This window comes from Schistocerca gregaria, chromosome 3, assembly GCF_023897955.1.
Source record: "Schistocerca gregaria isolate iqSchGreg1 chromosome 3, iqSchGreg1.2, whole genome shotgun sequence".
Lineage (NCBI taxonomy): Eukaryota > Metazoa > Arthropoda > Insecta > Orthoptera > Acrididae > Schistocerca > Schistocerca gregaria.
In genome coordinates, this window is record NC_064922.1 from 679418102 (window position 1) to 679439096 (window position 20995).

Genomic DNA, 20995 nt, shown 5'->3' on the forward strand with positions numbered 1-20995 from the left:
TTCTCCCACTGGCTTCTTCACATCCTCCTTCCCCCTGCCTGTATCCTACATCTGGTGGCTTTGTGTGCATTGTGGACCTTGTTTCTGAAACCACTGCCTTTTGACGAACGACTTCATTACTATTCTTGTGTGTGTCTTCTGTTTTTAACATTCATGTATTTCTGTTTATATGTCTCCACATTCGCTATTTTTTTTCTGTTGGACGAAGAGTGGCATCTGTACACCGCTGCCAGCCCACATTTGTATAAAGAGAAAATACAATACATGGAAAATACAACAAAGAAAAAAATTAGCATACCTGGGACTTCTCAATCACTGTGATTTGTAACAAATAAGGGATTTCCTTCCCACTACAAGTTCCACCAGTCCTGTGAATTATGACCTTGCATGCAACCTATCACTGCTCACTGCTTCTACCATGAGGCTGTCAACATGCCCTACGAGAATAAAACACCCTCTTTGCATTTCGCAATTTACTTATCAAAGAATTACTTAAACTCAGACATTACGCAAAGAAACTACCTCAACTCCTATTTGACCGTTATGATGCAACTTTTCCTCACACAGATATTTTGTGTGCTACCACACCATCCTACATACCAGAAGGCTAAGAAGTCTTTCCGTCCTCCATGAAGGAAACCAAGGACCAATCAGCCACTCCCACATTCATGAGACTACAGCCATTTAACCATCTTACAGGGTAAATCCAACCCACCACTGATGCTCAGGTGTCTGATGACATCTGCAACACAGGACCCCCCTCCAGCTCCCTACCAAGCACCCATATCCGCTGCTGCAGTTCAGTCTCCTGCTCATCTGTCTTATGTGCTGCATACAAACTCCCACCAAGCTGACAGACTGTCTGTGGTCTTCTACCGCCCACTAAAGTGTCACAATCCTCCATTGTGTCACCTCCACCAGCCACTACACCCACCCCTGCCCACTGCAGGATAAAGCAGCCTATATGGGATTTTCCACGACTGGTGGAAACAGATGCATCTTTCTGGGATGAGAAGTGGGAGATCCTCCACGTCATCTCTCTGTTCACGCAGCCTCACATCAGGGCTGTCATTCATGAAACATCTCAAAAGATCCTTCAGCTGGAGAACAGGCTCACCAAGGTCATCACCCATGTTAAAGGGCTCAGCCAGATTTTGCTATAATGGCGAATCGCCCACCATGCAACCATCAGCCCCCTCAGGATCTAGCTGTCTGTATTTTTAATGCTAATGGCCTTAAGGGCATGAAGACTGAACTGAACACTTTCCTCTACGACCACCATATCGACATCTTACTTGCCTCTGAAACCCACTTCAAATCCCCCGCCTATTTTCGTCTTTGCAACATGTTTTGTTATCGCACTGACTGACTCCATCATCGATGTGTGTGGGCATGGCAATGTTTCTGCATAAGCCACTCATCCCTGATCACAAGTTTCTCCAACCACTTGAACATATAGATGCTACAGCACTCACTGTTTCTACCTGCCTTGGTGTTATAACTTTTGCTGTGGCATATTCAAGTCCTAACCTACCACTCCTTGAAACTGATCTCTGTACCTTGATATTTTTTAAGAAACTCATTGTTGGGACAGATCTCAATGCTATGCATCTGGCTTGGCATTCTCGCGTTGCTAATTCCAAGGGCAGATTCCTCCTCCAACTAGATGAACCTCTGGCTATGGCCCCCACACTCCCACCCTTGCACCAGTCCACTCTAATTGCCAGCTGGACATTCTGGATGTCGCCATTTTCATCAACATTGTGGTGCAGCTTTCGTTAGAAACATTCCACGACCTTGCCTCTGACCATGACCATGCCCCTGCATGTCACCGGTGTCGCTCATTCTTCAGACATACGTCCTACCTTGACAATCATGGACTGGGTGAATTTTCCAGGATCCTTAATAACATCACTTGGCAACATGTCGACCTAACAGAGCCTGCCAATTTGGTTAGTGCTCTTGATTACCTAACCATGAAAATCCAAAAGGCAATGAAGGCCTCTACTTCCATTGTCCCAAGGGCTTTAACTGCACTCCATTATTTGCCTCCCGTCTTGCATGAACTCAAAACCCAGAAGAGCCACTACTGCAGGCAGTGAATGCAGTTTCATAATCCTTTGGGATAAGGACAAGATGTCTGCCTTCCTCCTCCAACATAAATCCGAATGGGCTTTTGTCTGAGCCCTGCAGCGCGTGCCAATAAACACCTATCATCCTGTCAGTACTTTGCTGCCTTAACTTATGGTGCCCCGCATGTAGTAGAAACTCTCATCCAGGGCCCCAATCCTGATTAACTCCCAGATGAACACGATATTTTTCTGGTCACTGCCGCAGCTCTCACTGCCCCTCACCTTACATCCTCAGTGGAAATCCAAAGGATCCTCCGCCAGTAACATGGGCAGTCGGTTCCAAATTTGGATGGCATCTTAAACAAAAACATCCACTGGCTCCACTGCAAGCTGCTGGTCATATTTACCAGCATCCTGAACCACTGTCTCACAACTGGCCTTTCCCCCCTCACAGTGGAAGCAGGACAAAGTGATTGCCATCCCCAAGCCCTCTAAGGATCCTATAGTCCTATTAACGACAGGCTCATTAGCCTTCTGAATAGTGTGGACAAGATTATAGAATCATTGATTCCTCACCACATTTCCCACCCTCTGGTGGCAGCTGAGACAATCCTTCCGGAACTGTTTGCACTTGCTTCCCACCTGTCGGCCGAACACGAAGTCGTTAGGATCACAGAACATGTCAGCAATGGCTTTAACTCCACCATGTCAACGCCAGCAGTTTTCCTGCACCTGCATAACGTGTATGGTAAGATCTGGCAAGACAATATTCTGTACAAAATGCTGACCCAAAGTGACAATTCTGACATCTATGTGAAGATCATGGATAATAATCTTCACAATAGGAATTTTCCTGGTTATTCAGCAATATCAACACTCCAGTTTATGACACATGTTGATGGTGTACCCCTCAGAGCTATGTGATGTCTCCTATCCATTTTAACATTTATGTTAATAATATGCCAGTCCTCCCTCACTGTCACCTGGCGCATTACACCAATTATACAGCACTCTATACCACCAACCACAACACAGATCAGCTCATCGCTTGCCTCCAGAGACAGGTGGACATAACAGTAACCTTCTGTCATTCCAAGATTGCCCTCAATACCACCAAAACTAAGGCAGTCTACTCCACTGAACGGTGCCCCATCTTGTGCCACAACATCAATATTGCAGGTGTCCAGATCACATGATTCCCTCATATCAAACACCTAGGTGTCCGGATGGTTTAAAAAACTGCTCTTCCATCGCCATGCAGAAAATATAACCCAAAAACGACTAAAGCTGATAAAAGCATTGTAACCAATGTTCACCAGCAGGGAAATGAACCTCCAACGCCAAGCTCAGACTGTACTGGATGGTTATCTACCCTTTCCTCCCCTATGGCTCCAATGTATAGGCTACGATTAGTGCCTCCCAAATGCAGAACCCCTAATGCCTGCAGAGTAAGGTGCTTCGGTGGAGCATGCATGCCCCTCCCATCACGAGGGTAGCTACTCTCCACAAGGAAATGGACAGCGCTTCTCTCAAGACGTTGATGACGGAAATGGCAAGGCATCTCTATGCCACAGAAGAAGCCCTATGCGACTGCACTCAGTGGCTTACAAAACATCGGCACAACATCTTCCCGGCACTTGCACTGACACACCATTCCTCTCACGATCCTTGAGGACTCTTGATTATCACCATGGCTAATGATGGCACATTATGGCCACTATCGGGAATGATAACTGGCAGTTGGCAAGAAGGCAGTTAGAAGGAGGAGAGGTATTCAGACAGTTATAATCTGCATATACGCAATAGATCTGACCGACTGTCAAAGTTGAGTGTAGAGGAGCCTCCTGTAGCTGTACATGTAGGAAACATGCAGCAGACCTCAGCAGATATGAGGCCTCGGCCAGTTGCGAAGACCAACAAAAATAAGAAGATTCTGCTTCTATATAGTTCTCATGGGAGAGTTGTGGACCAGCAGTTACAGAAAGTGTTGGGGAGTGTGTTCAAGATCACTAGATTTGTGAACAGCACAGGGGACAATCCAGAGGCTTCTTTTATAAGGGTACAGATTAGCTGACTGTTTTTCACAGAGTTCCATGTGGTGTGGGGGGAGTGGCCAACTACGTAAAAAACAGTATTCCATTTGAGGCCACGTATCATGGCACTGCACTCAACAGATATTTGAATGCTGTGAAGGGGCAGTTGACTTCAGCGAAACTAAACTTCCAATTGCTACTGTTTATAGATCCCCTAATTCTAGCTTCAGAGAATTTCTGTTCAAGCTAGAGAGGGTTATTCATTCACTTTATGGGCAGTTCCACAAAATTAGTTACATGTGGTGACTTCAATATAAATTTTGTATATGATGGTGCAAGAAAAAGGATGTCGCTAGAGCTCCTAAACTTATTCGATCAGATGCAGACTGTGTCTTCTCCAACGAGGATGCAGGAGAATCGTAGCACAAATATAGATCTTTTTTTTCTTTCTTCATTACTAGATGGGCATTCTGTTAGTAGGGTGAATGGCCTTTCAGATCATGATGCACAAATTTTAACACTAAAAGGCTTCTGTACTCAAATGTCACATTTAATTCCAAACTACGTAGGAAAGTTAATACAACAGTAATAAAAAGTTTTTTAAACCTTGTGAAGGCACAAAAGTCGCACGATGTTTATAGTGCTGATAAGATAGATGACAAATATAATACTTTCCTCAACAAATTTCTCATGCTCAATGAGAGTTGCTTTCCATTAGAGCGTTCTAAGCAGGGTAATAGCAGTAAAAGGCAGCCTGGGTGATTGAGTAGTGGGTTAAGGGTAACATGTAGAACTAAGGTGGAATTATATCAAAATGCTAGAGATAGTCACAATCCAGCTACAGTAGCCCATTAGAAACAGTACTGTAAGGTAGGATGGCAATGAGTATGTCGTTTGGAAATATAATAGCTAATTCAAAGGATAAAATTAAAACCATATGGTCAGTTGTGAAGGAAGTGTCTGGGCAGCAGCACAAAGTAATAATATCAAGTCAGTTCGTAGTAAACATATTAATGTTACTGATAAATCAGATATATGTAAAGTTTAACATTCACTTTCCAATCATTGTTGGTGAATTCGGCACTACAAAAAATATCTTACAAACACATTTAATATTCCCTACCACTAAAATCTTTAGTAACAGGCAATAGATTTATTCATTTTGCAGGGAAACCAGAGTGCTGATCAACGTTCTTTTTTCCTTTCTTGATTGTTATTTTAATACATTTACAATAAAAGTATGCTGGCAGCAGCCTATCTACACTGCTCTTTGGCCACAAGATTATGCTGTGTGTCAGCTTTTATAGTCATCAATTGCACTCTTCTTGTGTCGCTCATTCATTATTGTAACTTCAAGTACATCGTTGTCATCAAAGCCTAGCACTTGGAGCAGGCCAAGTCAACTGGTTCGTCCCTGTGCCACTCGAGAAAATTCCACAAGTGTTTCATGACATGTTGCAATCAAATTCCTTCCACAACCTGTAGCGACATTTCTGCAACGAGGCGGGTCCTGATACCAAATTAAGACTTGTGCTTCTAATCTATAATAAAACCACCACTCGGAAAGCGCTGCTCCCTTCCCACATTCCTCACAATGTGGCGAACGATCATCGATTACAACCAAGATGCAATGAATCTCGGTCGCATGCCTCAAGCTCAGGGAGAGTGCTACCACTACTCATCGTGGTTACATCTACTCCAGCTTTGAACTAGAGAGAGTTGAAGACATACTACAGAAATGCTCCTGTGAAGTATGAGCTTGCTTGCAAGCTTTTTTTTTCTTTATTGTTCTTTTCAAACCTGTTTACAGGCAGGCCAGCAGCAGCATACTACAACGCTCTTCGGCCGCAGAGAAACATACAAGATACAAATGAAGACAATGTGAGAGAAAAAAATATGGTGGACATGTAAACGGAGACAAACACTTTTTAAAATACATGGAGTCGTTCACGGGCGTAGAGTCCAAGATAAAAGTTGTTCAGTCACTTGGACACAGACATAGACGAAAACTGTCACACATGAACGTAGGTGCACAAAACGAATTACACTGAACCACAAAACAACGACACACACAGAAACATCAGGCGTCTATCTCCAGCGCGCAAATGTTCACTAACTGTGTAGGAGTCTGAGGACCTGCCAAAAGAGGAGGAGGGGGGGAGGGGTGGAAGAGAGAGAGGAAGAAGGCCATGGGCAGGGGAGATAGGGGAAAGGGAGGAAAGGGTTGAGCCCGGAGGGAGAGGGGTGGAGGAAGGGGATGGGGGAAAAGGAAAGAGAAGGGAAGGAGGGTGCCAAAAGGAGAGAACACAGGAAGTGGGGGTCGAAAGGATCAAAATTGATAGGAGGGGTAGATGGAGGAGAGGAGGACATCATCAGGGAGGGGGAGCTGGCGGAAGCCACCTTCGGAAAGGGTAAGGAGGGTGGAGAGATGGAGACCGAGTGGGACGTGGGAATACAGGTGCGGCAGCAGGCGGGGGTGGGAGAGGATGGGTGAGACAAGCGGGTGGGGAGGGTCGAGTTTGCGGGAGGTGTACAGGATCCGTATCCTTTCAAGGAAAAGGAGGAGGTGGGGGAAAGGAATGAGATCGTACAGGATCCGAGTGGGGGAGGGGAGACGGATGCGATAGGCGAGGCGGAGTGCATAGCGTTCAAGGATTTGAAGGGATTTATAAAAGGTAGGGGGGTCGGAGATCCAGGCCGGATGGGCGTAGCAAAGGATAGGACGGATAAGGGATTTATAGATGTGGAGGACAGTAGAGGGGTCCAGACCCCATGTACGGTCCGAAAGGAGCTTGAGGAGACAGAGTCGGGAGTGTGCCTTGGATTGTCCGGAGATGGGGGGGAGGGGGGGGGGGTGTCCAGGAGAGGCGAAAGTCGAGGGTGATGCCAAGGTACTTGAGGGTGGGAGTGAGGGTGATAGGACGGCCATAGATGGTGAGATAGAAATCAAGGAGGCGGAATGAAGGGGTGATTTTGCCTACAATGATCGCCTGGGTTTTGGAGGGATTGACCTTGAGCAACCAATGGTTGCACCAAGCGGTGAACCGGTCTAGATGGGATTGAAGAAGGTGTAATGGAACTGACAAATAGACATCATTTTATTTTATTGTACACTAAAGTCATGTAAAAAAAGCTTTTGCTTAAGATAATACTAAGTTAGGTGATGCGATCAATAATCGATATTGGAATTGTATGTTCTTTGTAGCTTACGACCATGATAATTGGTCTACAACGGGTTTACGGGCACTTTTCATGAACCACAACGGCAGAAAAATACAGTAGTTTTCCATTTTATTAAAAAAGTAACAGATCAGATCGGTAAGATTTTACGAAAACATGACATAACACCGGTCTTTAAACCAACAAAGAAAATAAGTCAAGTACTACGATCTGTGAAGGATAAACGCCCTCCTCTGTCGACATGTGGTGTGTATAAAAATTCCATGTACCTGTGGGAAAGTTTATATTGGTACTACCAAAAGAAGCATAAATACGCGACTGAAAGAGCATAAAAGTCTTTGTCGACTTGGAAAAATAGAAAAATCAGCTGTAGCGGAACATGCTCTTCAACCAGGAAACCACCAAGTGAAGTTTTCGGATACCGAAGTTTTATCTACAACGTTAAATTACTATCATGCCTATACAGAGAAGCTATTGAAATTTATAAACATCACAATAATTTTAATAGGAAAGAGGAGGCTATGAAACTCAGCGATATATGGACAGTGGCTCTACAAAATTGCTAACAATTTTTATCTTGACAAGGTGGTAATTGATAGGCAACCTTATCTTTGCTATGGATTATCACTGCTCATCACGTATCACCTGAACCACGCCCCCCCTTTCTCACAATATAAAAGTCGCTCTCAGACACCCGACCAGTCAGTCGGCAGGACTCAGCGGAGCAGCACCTCTGAGGAAGTCCAGCGCAGTCCTGGACGAAACGTAAGGAGCAGAAAAAGTTCTTGGACCACGACCTCACATCCCAGAAAGTATATCAACAGCCACTTATGGAGATAACTTTTCCTGAACAGTAGAGGGGGTTCGTGATAACTGGGGGCTTGTCTGGGATTAGTACATTTATATGTAGTGGATTGATGAAATCTGTTTTGCAGAAGTCTAATGACCACGTGGTATGAAGAAGTGCAATAGACGTAAGTCTAGGGAGACGAAACGAAGCAGTAAAGTGGACTGACCACACGAGTGAGGACCCAGACTGAAAAGATAGGTACATTTGTTTAGTGCTGTTTATTCCTTTTATTATTTTGTGTGTGAAATTTCACGAAAATGACCACTGTGAAGGAGGAAAGTGAATCCAAGCAGGACTGTGAAAATTTGTTAGTCTTTGGGGACGTAGACATGCCGATAAAAACGGAAGATGAGTCGGTCAAAGAAGCGGATCAAAGTCTTAATTCATCTGAACGTGAGACGTCGGACATTAAATCACTGTTACAGATGATGGAACGATCGTTAGCTTTAAATCAAACTGTTGCAGCCCGCTTACAAGCTAATGAAGATCAATTGCAAAACATGAATCAGACGGTCGCGGACAGTTTTCGGGTTATAAATCAGAAAGTGTCGCGTCTAGTAGGAGTTATGAACAAAAAATTTGATAATGTCTTTCTTTGGGGTAATAAACTTCACAACGATATATCAAAGATAGACAAGAAACTTAGCAAAGCAGAAACAAAGATTTTGGCAGTAGAATCTAAAGTGGGAGACGTAAAATATGGTCTGAGTAACAAAATTCAGTCTGTAAAAAATGAACTGGTCACAGACAGAGAGAAAAATGCAAAGTGTTTTGATAATGTTAATAGTCAAATAGATACAGTTTGTGTGAATGTAAAAGCTATGGCAGTAGATCTTGAAAGTAGAGTAGATTCTAAACTAAACGTTGTGGATGATAAAGTGGAAACAGTCAGTAACACAGTAAAACTCCACGAGATTGAAACTAAGACAGATGTTAATGAATTAAAGTACAGTATCAGACAGAAGTTTGAAATATTTAGCAATGATGTAGCTAACAGAAATTTTTCTATGAACACATTTACTTTATTATCCAATATTCCAGTTAAAAACTTTTCTAACGAGTGCAGTTTGCATCCTGTTGACTTTCTGCAGAGTTGTAGAGAGAAATTTTTGCCCAATATGAGTGAAAGTTTCAAAATTAAGTTAGTTGAAAATTTTTTGGAGGGGGAATCTTTGTCATGGGCCAATCAAAATTTTTCTATGGACATGTCTTATGTCGAATTTGAAATTGAGTTCTTAAAACGGTTCTGGTCTGAAACTGAACAAGCCAGGATAAAGAGCGAGTACCTGAATGGACCAAATTACAGAGAAACACAGGGGACTATGAAACAGTTTTGTAAGAATCAACTGAAGAAACTTGTACATTTGAGTAAACCCTTTGATGAGCTCACACAGATAGATGCTTTAAAGAGAAGGTTGCCAACAGATGTGCAATGGGACCTAGTGTATGGACCACATGACAACATTGAACAATTTCTAAACTATGTGGACAAACTTGACAGGATTATAGACAAAGTGGGGAAACCAAAAAACTATTTCAATCACACACAAAGAGGTGAGGATCATAGTTGGGGAAACACTAATTTTAACCCGAGGGAAAACAGTAGGCCCAACAACCATAGTCTTCATCAAGGGAACAAAATAGTCACAATATTAATAATAATTTCCATTCAAGGGAAAACTATAATTTCAATTCAAGAGGAAAATCTGGGAACAATTGGAACAGAAGTAATTACAGGGAGTCTGAAAACAGGAATTGGCATGAACATAGGGACGCTAGGAGTCAGAATGCTATGGGAAGTCATGAAGTAAAAAACTAGCATGCGCTCTATTGTCGGTCAACAAGCTAGGGGCCAAAAGCATAGATAATTGATGGACCAATAACACTGACTACGTTGCACAAAGAGATAAATCTCAAGTAATGAGTAGTTTTCTTATGAATGTGTACTACCCTCTAAACACAGTACCTGTTAAGAATGAACACATTAGTTGCAATAAAGACCCAGAGAAAATAATTGACTTAGTTGAATTTTATGAATGGGCAGAAGCTTGTAGTTTGTCAGAGGACCAGCAGGTTAACGTCTTAAATGATTTAGGAATTTATGCACTGATGAAGGAACCAGGTGAGCAAATGGTTGACACTGATTTAACGAGCAAAGAATTAAAAACACTTGGGTGTGAAAGCAACATTGTAAGTTTTCAGGAGACAGAGGTTGACGATTGTAGTATTTGGGAAAATGAAGATTTAATGATAAATGATGATGGTGAAAAATATTGTGTTTGCTTTAAAGAGGAAATGGAGGCATTAGGTGTTGTGGGAGAAACTGATATGCATGTTTTAGATGTACCCAAGGATGTTATTAACAGTTTAAGTGGTGGTAATGCCAGTGTCACAACCAATAGGCTCTGTAATCCAACATCGTACGAAGGAACCTGGGCAGTTGATAGGGTAAAACTGACTGTGCAAGTAGGCTACCATTTCCAATGAACAAAGGTGAATTATTTCTTTATAATATGTGGCTAAATAGTGATTCAATTAAAAATGATAGCAATTTTAGAAAAATGATTCTTAATATGTCTCAAATTTTATATCCTGATTGGTGGAAAAACACTAAACATATTATTGTTGAACAACTGAAGGATAAGTACCTTAGTGGTGAACAGTGTTATATGGGTGAAAATATTTGGATTAACGAAATTATCAATGCAAGTGACAGTGATAATGATGTGTGTGTTAATGTTATGACTGTAGATAATAAAGGTGACAGTAATAGAGGTACTTGCAAGTCAGAGAGTCATTGTTTCAGTGAAATTCAAAATGATTTATTGTATGAATACGTTCAGCCTCAAAAAGGTAGTCCGTTCATTAGAGCAAAAGTTGGTACCTGGGAAGGCCAGTGCCTTATAGACACAGGGAGTCACACAGGGAGTCAGGTGTCAGGAGTATCTGAAATTCTAAGCAAAAAGCTGAAGTGTGAGAAAGATTACATTGAAATGCCAGTCATTGGGGTGAAAATAAGAGGGGCTACAGGAAAACATAGTAAAACTGTGAAAAGACAAACTTTGTTATCTTTTACAATTGAGGGAGTCACATTTACACATGGATGCCTAATTATAGCAGGCCTCAGTGAGGACTGTATTCTTGGGATGTCATGGATTCGGAGTGTAGATGCAAGATTTGACTGGGGAGGACAAAAACTTATCATAACAGCACCAAATGGGGCGTGTGTCTCCACCAAGTTTGTCAGATCAAATACAGCATTGTGTAATGATAAATTTGACACTGTAAATCTTGTAAAGGAGAAGAAATATGTTGACAAACACATAACAGAGCTGGATTTAAGTGAAGTAGATTTCAACACACTGGTAAACAGAAAGATTTCCGAAGCTAGTGGTCTAAACAATGAGCAAAAACAGGAACTAAAGTCTTTGTTATGGGAATACAGTGATGTCTTTAGCAACATTCCAGGGAAAGTTAGGGGTTACGAATGTACTTTGCAAGTAAGACCACATGACCCATTTTTCATAAAACCATATGGTGTGCCCATAGCAAAACATACAGCAGTTGAGAAAGAATTACATAAGATGGAAGTGTGTGGTATTATTGAAAGGAGTATCAGTGCTTATAATAACCCGCTGGTAGTTGTGTCAAAGAGGGATGGAGGAGTGAGAATAGTTCTTGACTCCAGGCCTTTAAACAAGATCTTATACAGGGTAACAGACCACCCTGAAAACATTGATAAGCTGTTGCACAAGTTCAAGGACATAAAATTATTGTCAAGTCTAGACTTAACCTCAGACTTTCACCAAGTACCCCTGGCACCCAAATCTAGGAAATAAACTGCTTTTCTGTACAATGGCCGTTGCTATCAGTATTGTGTGGTCCCGTTTGGCTTGAACTCATCAGTAGCAGATTTCATTAGAGCTTTAGACCATGTGCTTGGGCAGGAACTTGTATCCAAATTAGTGATTTATGTAGATGACATTTTAGTAACTGGACAAGATTGGAATGAGCATGTTGGGCTTTTAAGACAGGCGTGTGAGAAACTTAGAAGCGGGAGAATGACACTAAAACTAGAAAAGTGCAAATTTGCAGTACCTGAGTTAAAATTTTTGGGACATGTCATAACAGAAAAAGGAATTTTGGCTGATCCAGACAAAATTAAAGCTATTGCAGAGTTTCCTATACCCCGTAACAGAAAACAACTGAAATCATTTTATGGGCTATGTGGCTTCTACAGAAAATTTGTAAGTAAACAAAGCTTAAACACACCCTGTCTAACTAACTTGTTAAAGAAGGACACTGTTTGGATATGGAGTAAAGATTGTCAAAAGGCTTTCGACATAATACAAAAGGAACTGAATAACCATAACCTGTTACACAGACCGGATTTCAATTTACCTTTCTGTTTACGTACTGACAGCAGTGATTATGGGCTAGGTGCTGAATTATTTCAAGTAAAAGAAGTCAATGGGGAGACAGTTCATGCTACAATTGCATTTGCAAGCAGAATGTTACTGAAGCATGAAAAGAACTATACAGTAACAGAAAAAGAGCTATTAGCTATACAGTGGTCATTTTCAAAATTCAGGACCTATTTACTTGGACATAAGATAATAGTGTACTCTGATCATAAAACCTTAAGCTATTTACAGGAATGCAAGCTCTACCATGATAGGCTTACAAGATGAACATTGTATTTACAACAATTCAACTTTGAAATTAAGTATATTAAAGGCACTGACAACATAGTTGTGGATGCTCTATCAAGGATACCAGTAGGAGGGGAAACAGAAGTTTTTGATCAGAATGAAGAAAAACAGTTTAAAATGAGGTATATTAAAGGGGTCACAGATGAAAAAGTTGTTAGATCATTGTGTTAACAAATCAGGAGGAGCCAGGACCGTGATGCAGATTGGAAATTAGTAAAGAGCTGTTTAGGGAAAAAGAACTATGAAAAATTAGACAAGTACTTTAAGGTGTTTAAAGGTACTCTGTTTAGAAGAACTGATGAAGACTCGGACAATTGGAAACTATGCTGGCCTGAGGAGGAGGCTGAGAGGTTAATTACATATACTCATGAGAGCTATGGTCGTTGTGGCATACAGAAGTGTATGCAGAAATTACAAGAAAACATATACTTCTACAATATGGCCAAGAAAGTTAGAAAAGAACTGTCAACTTGTGATAAGTGCCAACGAGTCAAAGTAAGTAACAGAAAATGTCAAGGTAAAATGCAAAACATTATTCCTGCACAACATATATACTTAGTCGCTGTTGATTTCTATGGGCCGCTTCCAAGGAGTAGGAGTGGCCACTGCTAGATTTTTGTCATGGTGGATGTATTTTCTAAACGAATCAAGTTGTATCCTGCCAGAAAAGCCACAGGTAAAGAGATAGCCACAAAAGTTGAAAAAGACTATTTCTTAAATGTTGGGAAACCAAAAGCAATCTTGTCAGATAACGGTTCTCAGTTTTTGTCAAAAGTTTGAAAAGCCTTTGTTGATAAATCAGGAATCAAACATGTTCAAATATCTGTATATAATCCATCATCAAACCCAGCTGAGAGGTATATGCGCGAGATTGGTCATTTACGACGTACATATTGCAGTCATAAACATCCTACATGGTATGGCCATGTACGAGACTTTGAAGGTGTTATGAATAGCTTGCAGCACACTTCCACAGGATTTTCACCTCATGAAATTATGTTTCATCTAAAACCAAACAACATTATCAATGAACTTGTAGTATTTCCACCATGCACAATGATGACTATGCGAGAAGGTGAAGCCATAGTCAAAGAAACCAAGATAAAACAGGGGGAAATGAGAAAAAGACGACATGATGGCAAGATCAAAGCAACCAAGTTTAAAGTTGGAGATTATGTTCTGGTAAAATCACATGAGAAATCAAAAATTCTAACTTCTGAAATAAAGAAATTATTTGATATATACATGGGTCCGTTTGAGATTGTAGAACATTCACACCCGAATGCATACCGGTTGGTGTATCCTAAATCCAGGAAAGTTCTCGGGCTAAGGAATATTGTCTTGTTGAAATTGTATAAACAAAAGGGATAAGACTAGTCTGAGAAAGTGAAAAGGTGACTCAACAAAGGTTTTTCACTGGAAATTTTGTATATAAAAAATCGTCTGATTTTGTTACAGTTTTGTGCCTTTTAAAATGTTTATTATTTGTTTAATATGTATTCATTGTATGAAGTGTTTTCAATGGATTTTCTGTGTAATACGCTTGCCATGTTCTTGATATTTCTGTATGTTTATGCAATTTGATTGATATTTGTGTAATAACATTCTCACACCACACTTGAGACATCATTTATAATGCAAGCCTTTAATCAGCACTAAATCTGTCTTGCAACAATTAAGTTTAATTTTTTTTTAATCTTAAAGGCAGAGTCCTAATTACTACACACTTAAGTGCTTGAGATGTCCAACTCTACTAGGAGAAAATCATTTTTAGTAAACCACATGAATTACTGTACATTTCTTTCTCATTGCATAGGCAATAACATTTTTTAATTTTTTAGGATACATATCATTCCAAAACTTTCATCCATGATTTTACCTTTGCACTTTTACTGTGAATATGAACCCTTGTAACAAACTGCCTGTAACTTTACTTTTGAAAACAATCTAATTTTGTTATCCTTGAAGTAAGTGTTATAGTCTGTAATAAGACATTTTACACCCAATATGTTGATGCATTTGTATTACATGTTTATTGAATTTATTAGTATTTAAAGGATCTGTGTTGGACCAGTTCATAACTTTGTAGTGTTACTCAGACAGATTCTGTAAACTTCTCCCACTAGATAAACATTACCAGAAGGTTAACTATGCGTCCTAAACATTTACTTACATATAAACATTATGTAACCAAAAGGTGATCGCTGTATGTGATTTTTTTAGATAACATGGCATTACAGTCAATGAGGTGATACAAACAGCTAAGCATGGAAAGACGCACTGCAGGACATGCAGAAATCAGACCTTCAACGGAAGTCACCTACGTGTAGACGGACAATGTGGGACAGACTGTGAGTAGTGTAAAAAGTGGGCAACAAAAGAAACGAAAACAAGCCTGCAGTTAAAAGTTAGTCTTTCAATGGTTTCATGTGAAGTGCTACAACATTATGGGCTCTTCTAAGTGAAAATTGTGAATCTTCTTTTGTATTTCATTTACTCTAAGGTTAAAAATTGTATATTTTCCTTTACTTAGTACACCAATTTCCGTGTTAGCATAATTAAAAGGAAACAATCATATTAAATATTTTAATTTATTGAAAACCATATTCTTGGCAGTTCCAGTATTCTGATGTCAGAAATTTGTTCGCATTTTCATACTTACAAAATTCTTGGGGGGCTATTGTAATGGAACTGACAAATAGACATCACTTTATTTTATTATACACTACAGTCATGTTAAAAAAGCTTTTGCTTAAGATAATACTAAGTTAGGTGTTGCGATCAATAATCGATATTGGAATTGTATGTTCTTTGTAGCTTACGACCGTAATCTTTGGTCTACAACGGGTTTACGGGCACTTGAGTGTTGGCCACGGTTGAGTGTAGTTTGTATATAGTTTTGGCAATAAATGTGTTTTTGATACAAAGTAACCGTGGAGTACTGTGTCATTTTTCGATAGTCCAGTAATAATTAAAAAACCCGCACCTCTTCTTGGACCCAGAGCATCAAAGGAATCATCACCTAGACAACGAGAAGCCACATGGACAACGCAGACTCAGCAGCATCAACAAAGGAGACATCATGGCCAGCTCTACTAAAGTATTAAGCAGCCATTAGCCACACCGTAACGGTGTCCTTATGGAGATAACTTTTCCTCAACAGTAGAGTGGGTTTGTGACAAAGGTGTTGGGTGCGCTGCAGGGTGGGGCAAGGGCAAGGAAGGCGGTGTCATCGGCAAGACGGAGAAGGTGGACGGGGGGTGACGGGGGCGGCATGTCTGCCATATACAAACGTTACAGAAGGGGGGAGAGGACGGAGCCATGGGGCACACCGGCGGAGGAAAAACAGTTGTAGGAATACGTGTTATGGATGGTGACGTAGGAAGGACAGTGGGAGAGAAAGGAGCCAATCAGACGGACGTAGTTAATGGGAAGGGCGTAGGTTTGGAGCTTGAAGAGGAGACCCGACTGCCATACGCGGTCATAAGCTCGTTCGAGGTCCAGGGAGAGGAAGATAGCGGAGCGATGGGAATTAATCTGGTCGGAAAGGAGATGAGTGAGGTGAGGAGAAGGTTTTTGGAAGAGAAGGACGGCCAAAAGCCACTCTGGGTAACCGGAAGGAGGCGGTGCTGGCGGAGATGCTGGTGGATGCGGCGGGTGAGGATAGATTCCAGGACCTTGCTGAAGACCAAGGTAAGGCAAATGGGACGGTAGGAAGAGACGGCAGATGGCGGTTTGCCAGGTTTAAGGAACATCAGGATATGGGAGGTTTTCCACAGGTTGGGGTAGTAACCAGTGGACAGGACTACATTGTAGAGCCTGGCCAAGGTGGAGAGGAAAGCGGCACGAGCTTCACGAAGGTGACAATAGGTGACACGATCATCACCAGGAGTGGTGTTGCGTTTTGTGCGGAGGGTAGCAATGAGATCCTGTGTAGTGACTTGGGCATTGAGTTCCGTGTGCGTAAGGTTGTCCAAGTACTGGAAACCAGGCGCGAGGGGAAGGACAGAGGTGTCAGTTCGATCGCAGACATCCGGGAAGAGGGAGTAATCGAACTGGGGATCATCAGTGATGGAAAAGACATCAGACAGGTAGGAGGCAAAGTGATTGGCCTTACTAAGGGTGTCAGGGAAGGGGTGATCATCATAGAGAAGAGGATAGTTGGGGGAGGGTTTAGTTCCGGTAAGACGACGGAAGGCGGACCAGAACTTGGATGAGTTGATAGGTAGGACAGCATTTAAACGGGTGCATGTCTGTCGCCAGTCCCGGCATTTCTTGCCCACGAGCAAATTACGAATGTGTCGATGGAGTTGCCGGTGGCGTCGTAGTGTGTCCGGGTCACGCGTGTGGAGGAAGGCACGGTAGAGACGGCGGGATTCCTGGAGGAGGACGGCCTGTGGGGGTAAGGTAGTACGGTGGGGGTGGATGGCGACAGTAGGCACATGGGCCTCCACGGCCCCAGACAAGGTCTGCTGGAGAAAGGTGGCGGCATGGGTTACATCATCAGGGTGACGGTAGGTGAAGGGGTGGCTATCAATATAGATGGAGAGGGTATCCCGGTAGGCATTCCAGTTGGCACGGGAACAGTCATGGACGTACTTAGGGGATGACGAGGGTTGGCACGGGGGCGACGACCGTCTGTAACGGTGAGGAGGACAGGGAGATGGTCACTACCAATAGGTTCCAGGACATCCACCGTTATGCGGCCAAGGAGGTTGGCGGAGGAAAGGACAACATCAGGAGTGGAGTTGGATTCGGGACGGGTGTGCTGGGGAATGGGGATGAGGTCCCCTTGAAGGGAGGAGAGGAACCGATGCCACCGCCATAACTGGGCGGCGGGATGACTGTGGATGTTGAGGTCGGCGGCGATCACATAGGAGGAGAAGGTACGGTCAACATGGGAGAGGAAGTCGAAGGGAATAGGGGCGTTAGGACTGACATAGATGGTGGCGCAGGTAACGGTAATGCCGGGGAAGAAGAGACTAAGGATCAGGTGTTCGTTGGGGTCGGGAAGGAGAGGTTGGAGCCGAACAGGGATCTGGTGGTGGTGACGAATGGCAACTGCACCACCCGTAATCAGGAGGGGATTATCGGAACGGTGAAGGAGGTATGGCGAAGTGTGGACGGCATGATGGGGTTGGAGGAAGGTTTCATTGAGGAGGAAGGCGTCCACGCAGTGGGTGGCAAGTGTGTGCAGGAAGAGGTTCTTGTTGGTGGGAAGGGGGCGGATGTTGTTGAAAAGGATAGGGTGCTGTCGCGCCATGACAGGGATTTAGACAAGGGTGTCAAGGCAGGAGAAGGTGAAATGGGCCTGGGTGTTGGAGTAGGTGGCATACATTTTCAAGTGGAAAATGGAACGGACAGCGAGGGAGACCTGTTGGACGGTGTGAGGGCGCTGGAAAGGGTGGACGTTTTGTAGGACAATGGTGAGGAAATTGATGATGTCCTCAGCGGTGAAAAGGGGAGGGGGACGAAGGGAATTACCAGGAGTGGTGGGGGCGTCCAGAGGACGGACAGGTATGGTGAGTTCAGGAGTGGTCGGAGGGGGTTGGGCTTTCCACTTTTGGGAGTAGGTGGGATGGGGGAGATTGTAGGTATTGCAGGAGGGGGGATTGGAGGTTAGGGCACTGCCGGAGGAAGTGCGCTGTCTACAATGCGGGCAGGTGGGAGCCTCGCGGCACTTGGCTGTTGGGTGTGCATTATAGCGCAGACACCTTCGGCAGCGCAGGGATTGAGGAGGGGAATGGGAGGTGTCGACATTGTAGCGCTGGTGAAAGAGGAGGGTACCCTCCTTCAGGAGACGGTCAATGGAGGGGGCGTACTCGGAGAAAATCCGCATAAGTTGGGTGGGGCCGGCTGAGTTGAAATGCGGCCGACCGCCCGCACCTCCAGTGTGGGATGGGCCTTGAGCTCCGCAAACACCTCCTCCTCCGTGATGCGGGACAGTATGTCTGTATGGAGGGAAGCGCTGGGGGAGGAAATGAGAATGGAATCCTGTCTGGGAGTGAGGAGAGAGATGGGAGCACCAGGGAAGTGTTGGCGGAAAAGTAGGGAGTGATTCCGGGCCTCAAGAAGGGAAGGATCAGGACGGTAGAGGAGGTATTTGTATAAAGAGGGGGGGAGGTGGAGTAGGAGGCGGTGGGAGCAGGGCCAGGCAGGGAGACATCCATGGCATCCTTGGGGGGGGGGTGGAGATGGAGGACGGGGCAGAGCCTTTTTGGGAGCGGAGGAGGTGGTGGTGCCACTAGGGCGCTTAACAGCGGCAGAAGGGTGGGTGGTGATATGAGGGATGGGAGCTATAGGGAGGTGGTGAGAAGGGGCAGGTCCCAGCGTGGACGCAGCAGTCGGAGTCAGAGATGGTGACCATGACGGTGAAGGCGACGGTGAAGGCGACGGTGACGGCGGCGGCAGTGATGGCGAAGGCGATGGGGAGAGTGGGGCATGGGCAGTGGCCCGACGGGCCACCACCCTAGCTGGAGCTGCAGTGACAGGCTGGGGGAGTGGGGGAAAAGGATCAGAGGGAGAGGAGCAGGAGGGAGAAGCTGGAGAGGGGGTGACAAAGAGTGAGGGCAAAGGGAGAGTAAGAAGAGGAGGGATGGAAAGAGGGGAGTGAGACTGGGCACACCATGTAATGGTGGTGGTGGCGGCAGAGGGGGAAGTTGAAACTATGGCTGTGGTTGAAGTGGTCGTAGTGGTGGTAGGGGTTGACATGATGACGAAAGAACTGGAAGCAGACGGAGACGGAAGAAGATGGAGACGAAGACGGAGAAGGACCAGAGTCCCGAGTTGCTGGCGCTGGCGCTGATGCCGATGACGGCTGGCAGGAATGCCGCTCCTGCTGCTGCTGCTGCTGGAGGGCTGGCTGGTCAGCTGGCTGGCTGGCTGGCTGGACTGCTGCTGCTGGTGCTGCTGCACGGCTGGACTGCTACTGCACCGCTGGACCGCTGCTGCTCGGCCGGCTGGACGGCTGGCACCTGAAACCCTAGCATTTCGATTAGTGCGGGAACTGCACAATCAAAGGGCGGTAACCTTGCGGTATACCACTGGAGATGCTTGCAAGCTATCACCGCTCGCTACTTAGGCCACAACACGGTCACCACGCCCTACGAGAATACGACACACTCTTCACATTTCAAGATTTACATATCGAAGAATTACTTAAGCTCGGACATTACGCAAAGAACCTAATTCTACTCCTATTTCGCTGCCATGATCTAACCTTTACTCACTCAGCTATTTTGTGAGCTACCAGTGCTTTTTGCGGTCCAAAATGAGAGACCATTGCCTCAGGCTAGACTGTATGTAAATATCGCTTGCACCTCCGGCCGCTACATAGCGGATGAATAAAGAACCAATGCCACATTATGGCAACAAGCCACTGCCACTATTGTCCACACTCTGGAAAACAATTGAAATACTCATCCTGCCCAACTAACCACCATCTTCAACCCAAGTCTTACATCATACCTACAAATCACAAACTTGTGCAGTAAAAATTATTTTGGGTTTCAAAACTCAATCTATTAATCACATACCAGTATTACTTACAAAGCCTGTCATTCATCATTCACATTCGAGGGTTGGATTCCCTCACCTCTGCATCGAGGACTAGCACTGCCTGGGCTACTCTCAGGGTGCATCTTCAACATGGAAGAGCACCACCATTTCATTGCCGTGTCGTCTGCTCGCCGTTACTGCTGCTCACCGTCCGGTCCTCCTCGCTGCCACCGCCTGCCAGTGCTCGCCGCCGCCGTTCGGTCCTCTCCAATCCTGACCCTCAATTTCCTGATGCCCGCTCCCTCACCCTCGCCATCCGGAAATACCACCTCAATGACCCAATCTCCCTTCTGATTCCTCGCAAGGACTCGGTCCTCATTAAATTCCCCAATTCTTCCTTCCACACCAATCTCCTCTCCCGCATTCCCCGTATCCAATTTGGCCAACGTGCAACCCTCACCCCCTACCACACCCCGTCCTCTCCCCGTCAGCCTCAACCTCCCCGACGCCCGCCGACCTTCACCGCTGTTATCATGAAGCTTAGCCCCGTGATCACGGAGGCTGAGGTGTTGGCAGAACTCAACTCCCGGCCCGACATGGAAATCCGCTCGGCCCGTCGCATCTTCAATGATGTTGGGCCAAATTTTCTCA

General features: G+C 44.2%; 2 non-coding genes across 2 annotated transcripts; both read right to left on the minus strand.

The window, feature by feature from the left end:
• Positions 1–5169: 5169 nt before the first annotated feature.
• Positions 5170–5287, minus strand: LOC126357169 (U5 spliceosomal RNA). The gene has a single exon (XR_007566144.1). It is a non-coding gene; the product is annotated as a U5 spliceosomal RNA (small nuclear RNA).
• A 372-nt stretch (positions 5288–5659) lies between these two features.
• On the minus strand, positions 5660–5866 carry LOC126357000 (small nucleolar RNA U3). The gene has a single exon (XR_007565998.1). It is a non-coding gene; the product is annotated as a small nucleolar RNA U3 (small nucleolar RNA).
• Positions 5867–20995: the final 15129 nt, after the last annotated feature.